The sequence below is a fragment of the Somniosus microcephalus genome, chromosome 2 (assembly GCF_052327205.1).
Source record: "Somniosus microcephalus isolate GS21.2 chromosome 2, FLI_Smic_1.0, whole genome shotgun sequence".
Taxonomy (NCBI): Eukaryota; Metazoa; Chordata; class Chondrichthyes; order Squaliformes; family Somniosidae; genus Somniosus; species Somniosus microcephalus.
The window spans coordinates 298,057,991-298,065,651 of NC_140988.1; positions in this window are offsets into that span (position 1 = coordinate 298,057,991).

The following is a 7,661-nucleotide window of genomic DNA, read 5'->3' on the forward strand; positions in this document are numbered from 1 at the left end:
CTTTTGTCCGCTTTGGCTTTGTCCATGAGTGTTTTTGTAATCTGGACGGTTTTTTCAGCAAGGCCATTACTTTGAGGGTAATGTGGGCTTGATGTGACATGTGTGAAATCCCATGCCTTGGCAAACGACTCAAACTTTTTTGATTTGTATTGGGGACCATTGTATGAGACTAAAGTCTCTACTATGTCATGCCTGGCAAAGGCTGCCTTTAGCTTGTGGATCACAGCTGCAGATGTGGTGCTGTGAAGCTTGTCCAGTTCAAAAAATCTGTTGTAGTAATCAACAGTCACTATGTAGTCCTCGTTGTTCCATGTGAACAGATCCGTTGCCACGACCTGCCAGGGCCTGTCTGGGATACGGTGAAGTATCATGGGCTCTTTGACATTTGATGGGCGGCGTTCTAGACAAATGGAACATTTTCCGACAATGTCCTCAATGTGTTTGCACATTCCGGGCCAAAACTTAATGTCACGTGCTCTTTGCTTGCATTTTTCCATGCCCATATGTCCAGCATGAATTTTTGTCAACATCTCTTCTCTGAGACTGGTAGGAATGATGATTTTCTCCCCTTTGAAGATGATTCTGTTGATTTGTGACAGTTCATCTCTGTGGTTTCAGAATTCAGATATGCTCTGAGGGCATTTCCTCCTTTCCGCAGGCCATCCTTCATGTATGACTTTGCTCAGCAGTGTGAGTTGTGTATCTTTCTCTGTTTCTGCTCGGATCTCCTTCAGTTTTGAGTCACTCACAGGTAAGCTGTTGTACACCATGTGCACCTGCACATCCATGCCTTCACTGAGGCTGCTGTCCTGGTAGCTAAGAGACTTTCTGGAGAGCGTGTCTGCGACAGGAATGTCTTTGCCTGGATGGTGAATGATTGTGAAGTCGTACTTCTGTAACTGAAGGATCATTCTCTGTAGCCTTGGTGGGGCTGCGGCTAGTGGTTTCCTCATGTTGACTCGAGGGGCTTGTGGTCGGATTCCACAATGACTTGTCGGCCATAGACCTACTGGTGGAAACACTTACATCCAAACAGAATTGCATATAGCTCTTTCTCGATTTGAGCATAGTTGATTTCACTGTCTGTGAGAGATCTGGAAGTGTAGCCGATGGGCTTTCCTTCTTGCAGTAATACTGCGCCTAGTCCATACTTTGATGCGTCCACTTGTAGTCTGAGCTCTTTGTTGTGGTCGAAGTAGGCAAGAACTGGTCCTGGTTCTCTGGTGATTAGGTCTTTCATTTTCTGAAATGCTGTGTCATGTTGTTTGTCCCACAGGAACTCATTGGATTGTTTGAGCAACTGACGCATGGGTGCGTTGATTTCGGAGAGGCTCGGGGCAAACTTGCCTAAGTAGTTAACCATGCCTAGTGCTGTCTCTAGCTCTGCGTGGTTCTTCGGCGGTTCCATCTTCTTGATGGCGGAGATTTTCTCTGGATCCGGCTTAATGCCATCAGTTGAGAGGCGATGCCCGAAATATCTGATCTCGGTGGATCCGATTATGCTTTTCTTGGGGTTGAGTCGGATACCTTTCTCCCGTGATCTTTGTAGCATCGCACGGAGGTTCCTGTCATGTTCCTCTCTATTCCTGCCATAGATGAGGATGTCATCTACGATTGCGACTACTCCGTCGAGGCCTTCATAGGTTTCATCGATCTTCCGCTGGAATTCATCCTGAGCTGAGATAAGACCAAATGGTAAATGCAGAAATCGGTAGCGTCCAAATGGTGTGTTGAATGTTGTTAGCTTAGATGACTCTTCTGTGAGCTTGATAGTCCAGTATCCTGATCGTGCATCCATTACACTGAAGTAACGTGCTCCCACTAGCTTGGGTGTGATGTCATCGAGCATTGGTAGAGGGTAGTGAGGGTGTTAGATAGCCTTGTTCAAATCTCTGGGGTCGAGACAGGCTCTGAGCTTGCCTGTACGTGGTTTCTCAACCACTACTAACGCGTTGACCCACTCTGTCGGTTCTGTTTCCCGGACGATGATTTCTGTATTCTCCATGCTTTGCAGCTCCTCCTTCAGGTGACTACGTAGAGCAAGGGGTATCCTTCTCGGTGGGCAAACCACAGGGGTTGCTGCTGGGTCAAGGTGAATAGTGCATTCACCTGGGAATAGTCCGATTCCTTTGAAAATGTCAGCAAACTCCTCCATGACTGTCTGCTTCTCAACTGGTGCTGTCAATGATAGCACTAGCTTGACGAGGTCCATGTCTAAACATGCCTTTAGACCTAGCACTGGAGGTGCTCGAGTGTCAACAATGTAAAAGTCCAACATCATGTCGCTTTCTTTGTACTTGCATTTCATCACGCATGTGCCTTTTACAATGAGCTGCTCACCCCCATAGCTGTTCAGTCTGCATGAGGTGGGCTGTCGCTCACACTCATCCTTCAAGCTGTGATACTCACTCAGAGGAATTACATTAACCTGAGCTCCAGTGTCTAGTTTAAACCTAAGCTCTTTGCCCTGTTTTCCTATCTCAATATCAGCAAAGGCTTGCTCAGTCCCTGAAATCTGTTTTTTCTGTGACACAGAATAAATAAACAGTTCCTCTGCATTTGGCTCTCTATCTGGCATTTGGCTGTCACTCACTGTGTGTATTGCTCTTCCAAAAACAGTCCTGCAAACTTTAGCAAAGTGGTTCCGTTTACCACACTTAGCATATTGCTTTCCTTTGGCAGGGCAGCGCTTCTTTTCTCCATGCATCTTGTTTCCACAATATCCACAGTTTTTGAAGCGTTTTATGTCTGTGCCGCTCATTTTTAGAGCTCTCTCTGTTCTTTCTGTTCTGAAACACGCTCTCTGGGCGGTGTTCTTTGGTGTGTGTCTATTAACTGCGTGCACTGTCTGTTCACGCGAGATGCTCGTGGCGCTGCTTATTGTTTTCAACTCTGCTTGGGCTATCTCATGCGATCTAGCTATGTCCATAGCTTTGTCCAGCGTTAGCCCGGACCCAACATTCAAAAGTTTCTCTCTCACTTTAGCTGAATGTATTCCAAACACGATGCAGTCTCTGACCATCTCATCTTTATCTGCATATTCACAGTATTTTACCAGCAGTTTTAACTCAGTCACGAACTGTTCAAATAACTCACTAGCTCCTTGTACTTTCTCCTGAAACTTGTACCTAGCGAATATCGTATTTGTCTTGGGCATCACATATGATTCAAAACGGTCAAAATAACTTTTCAGTACCTTTGCTTCATCCGCGGTGAGAGACCATGTGTTAAAAATGTCTCTCCCTTTTTCTCTGATCCACAGGAGTAGGTAGCTGCATCTTTCTTCCTCTCCTTTGCTTTTCAGCGGACCCGAGAACATCAACTCCACATGTTGCTTGAACTTGCGCCATTCTCTATGTAAGTTCAAAGATCCCCAATTCATTCGAGGCAAGGGAGCTCCAACGATGTCCATTTCAAATCCCTGTTCTGACACCATGTCTTGTTTTGCACACTTTGTACAAAAATAATAACTTGCAGGACAACGGAGTATTGCAGTAACTCTTTTAATAAGCATTAGGTCTGATCTTACTCATACAGCACCATGGGGAAAAGATGGCGTTAGGACCCCTAGCCTGGGTCTTCCAAACAATAGTAGTCCTTACAGATGCCTGCAGGCCAATGACAACTCAGCATGTGATCACAAGAGAATATAATACGTATTCCTTACAGATGCCTGCGGCCAATGATAATTCAATATGCAAATGTTACATTATCCAATTAGTCCCACTCCCCAGCTTCTCCAGTCTCTCCACATAACTGAAGTCCCTCATCCCTTGTACCATTCTAGTAAATCTCCCTGCACCCTCTCTAAGGCCTTGACATTCTTCCTGAAGTGTGGTGCCCAGAATCGAATACAATACTCCAGCTGATATCTAACCAGTGTTTTATAAAGGTTTAGCATAACTTCCTTGCTAGGCCAGAGGTGTTCAACCTGTGTTCCCTCAGCTCTCTTGGTGAGTGTACCTAATCTGATTGCAGTTAGGGAAAAAATTGCATGTGCTGTTGTAAATAGCATTTGCTGTTTTTTTTCAAATCCACGTTTGCCAGCTGCCATCTGCTTGGCACCATTTTAATTCAATTCAGAACATTAGGGAAAGCTAGGCCTAGCCGTGCCTCGACTAGACCCCTTCCTTACATTAAGTTGGTTAATAAATAGCAGAAACTGCACAGGAATGGGATGGATTCACTTTCCCTCAAATGACCTCTTCAGCTTTGTATCATTTTACAATGATTTTACAGCATTTTACAAACAGTGTTATATTATAGTGTCAGTTTTGAAATTGTTTATCCATTTAGAGGAACCTAGCCAATGTTACTTATCGAGCTTACTCTAGCTCTGGAGACAATCCAAAACTGTTCATGCAGTGTAGTTTTCTAAATAATTTATTGCTTTTCCTGTTTGCACGTTTTGTATTTAATTGACCTGCTGTAGAGTTTCTTGCTATGAGTCAGAGGATATGGGGTTTTTATAAAGGTAATGTTACATCATATAACATACATGTGTGGCGGTACCACTGGTTGTCCCTTACATTGAGACACATAATTCCCTTTAACTTACCTTTTGGGGCCGTTGCCCTTTTAACTTACCTGTTGGGGCCATTGCCCCTTTAAGGCGCGCCCTAGCGCACTGACGTCACGTCAAGTACGACGTGATGTGCGTGCGCCGGCACAGCCCGGCCTAGCGTCTTCGGCCTCAACGGCCAGCCGACAGGAGCGACGCAATCTTCCGCTCCTGCGGCAAGCACCGGCACAGCCCGGCCTCCCGACTTCAGCCTCAACGGCCAGCGATGCAACGACGCGCATCACGTGACGCCCTAAGCACGGGAAACGCGAGCAACGTGATGACGTCACAACACAAACGCGATGACATCATCACGCTCCCCACAGGACTGCGAACTCAGTCCTCGTGGAGTCCCCCTGGGACAAGACCTACACCACGGTGCTCCTACAGTCAGCCATCTTACCTGCTATCTTACCTGCTGTAATTAGCCTGTTCCTGTAAATAAACAACTTGTTTATAGTTCGTCGAAGTCAAACTCTCTTATTTAGTGGCGATCTACATGAACCGCTACACATGTATCATTATTGTGATATATAATTGATCTTCCATAGCACCGCTCACAGACCAAAAAAATTACATATGTCTCATAAAGTAGGCAAACACTGTAGTGCATAATAAAGTGGGATCTGGCAACACTGTGGAGTGGGATATGAGGTCTGGCAGGATTTAGAAGAGGACCTGTGTTTCTTTCTAACCTTTCTAAGCTGTGCTGGATGGGCAGGGGTGGAGGGCAGAGGGGAGGAAGGACAGGATGGAGTTTGTGCAGCCTGTAATGTATATAACTTTAAGGGGGGAACTACTTTTTACAGCTCATGTATACTGTAGTGCCGGCAGTGACCACACCTGTATATAGCACTGAGTAGTAATCTGTACAGGCAGTTCCACTGTGAGCCACGTTGAGTAAACACTGTGAGTAAACACCTGTTGTACCGTTTCTCCTGCAGTCTGTGTCTTATTATACCCAGACACAACATTGGCGACGAGGCATGTTCGAACCTACCTGCAACTCTGCATCACCTCCCGGGGATTCGTTCCTGGAGATCAGTGGATTGGAGGTCAAGGCCAGAGACTCGGGCGTCGACCACGGGCAACCGCCCAGTCATCCAGCAGAGACTCGAGAATTGCGGGGGAGGCTGTCGAGAGCCAGGCTTGGCTTTCCAGTCGAGGTGGTCCAGCAAAACGGGCTGGCAACAGGTAGTGCGCAGACCCTTCACGGACAGCGGCGGGCTAGAGCCCGACCGAGCAGCACAGCAAAGGGCCGAGCAGCATCGACGGGGGAGAGAGAGAGAGAGGGCAGAGCACACAGGGTGCAGCCGGTGTTCAGGGGCTGAGCAGTCTTGAAGAGAGGGAGAGAGAGACGTGCAGAAACCCGCGAGGCGCCGCCATTGCCATGAGGACCGCTGAGAGCGGCATTGGTAGCAGCGCAGGAGAAGTGCGCGAAAACAACAGGGCGCCGCCATTGCCACGAGAACCATCGGGAGCGGCGTTGGCAGCAGCGGGGGAGGAAGGAAAGCGCGGGAGACGCCATTTTAAGCCATTGGGAGACGCCATTTTAAACCACACCCAAAATGCCGAAGAGTGGCAGTATCACCGCATTTGACAATGAAGTCGAAGATTGGACTACATATGTCGAACGAATAGAGGTGTACTGCAAGGCAAATGAGGTGTCAGATGACAAGAAAGCATCAGTATTGTTAAATTTAATGGGTGCAAAGACGTATGGTTTATTACGAAATCTAGTAACCCCAACGAAGCCAATGGAAAAGAATTTTGAAGACATAGTAATGATACTACAGGAACATTTAAACCCCACACCGCTGCTGATAGCAGAAAGATTCAAGTTTCACAAACGGAACCAGCATAAGGATGAAAGCAATGCTGATTATTTAACAGAACTGCGCAAACTATCAAAACACTGCCAGTTTGGAGCGGGTCTGGCAGATACCTTAAGGGACAAGTTTGTGTGTGGGCTTCAAAGTGAAGGAACCCAGAAACGGCTTTTATCTGAAAAGGACCTTACGCTGGAAAAGGCTTTCAGCATTGCGGTATCATATGAAGCAGCAGCACGGGGCGCTGCAGAGACACAACAGAGACCGCAAGAATATGGCACAAACGAAATGTCATATGGAACAAAGAAGTGCTATCGCTGCGGCAGAACAACACACGACCAGAATGATTGCTGGTTCAAAGACAAAGTGTGCAGACAGTGTGGAAAAGTAAGACACATAGCACGAGTCTGCAGGTCTGGAAAGAACACCAGCAATAAGAAACCTACCAAAGAAAAGTACAAGAAGGTACATAAGATGACGGAGAATAGTTCAGACGAACAAAAGAGTGATAATGACTCCGAAAGTAGGGAACTGAGTTGCCTGAAACTACATAATGTGATCACAACGGAGGATCACCGAACCATTTGGGTCACTCTCAAGATAGCAGGAGTCCAGGTAAAGATGGAATTGGACACAGGATCAGCCCTAACAGTCATAAACCGACGGGACTATGAGCAGCTATTCTCACACATACCCTTGAGAGACACAAAAATTATTTTGAAGACGTACGCGGGGCAAAAAGTCTACCCCAAAGGAAAAATAAGGGTGACCGTTATATATAACGGTAAGGAAACATCAAAACTAGACCTGTATGTATTGCAAGATGGAGGACCACCATTACTGGGACGTGAATGGATCCGGAAAATACAACTGGATTGGCATTCCATACAGGCACTGACTGTGGCTGACAAAAAGGATGACGATGTCACACCTGGGCGACTGTCAAAGATCCTAACTGACGCGAAAGAAGTGTTCCAGCAAGGACTCGAAACACTAAAATGCATGACAGCGACGATTAAAATTGAAGAAAACGCAAGGCCAAAATTTTTTAAGGCCAGACCGGTACCTTATGCGATCCGCCCAGCCATCGAAGCAGAGCTGGAGAGTCTGGAACGTTCAGTTGTACTGTCCAAGGTAGACTGGAGCGAGTGGGCTACACCCATCATCCCTGTGATGAAAAAGTCATTGAGCAGCACGCCTGGGGAACCAAGGAAGGTTCGCATCTGTGGGGACTTTAAGGTAACAGTGAACCCGGTCCTTCACATCGTACA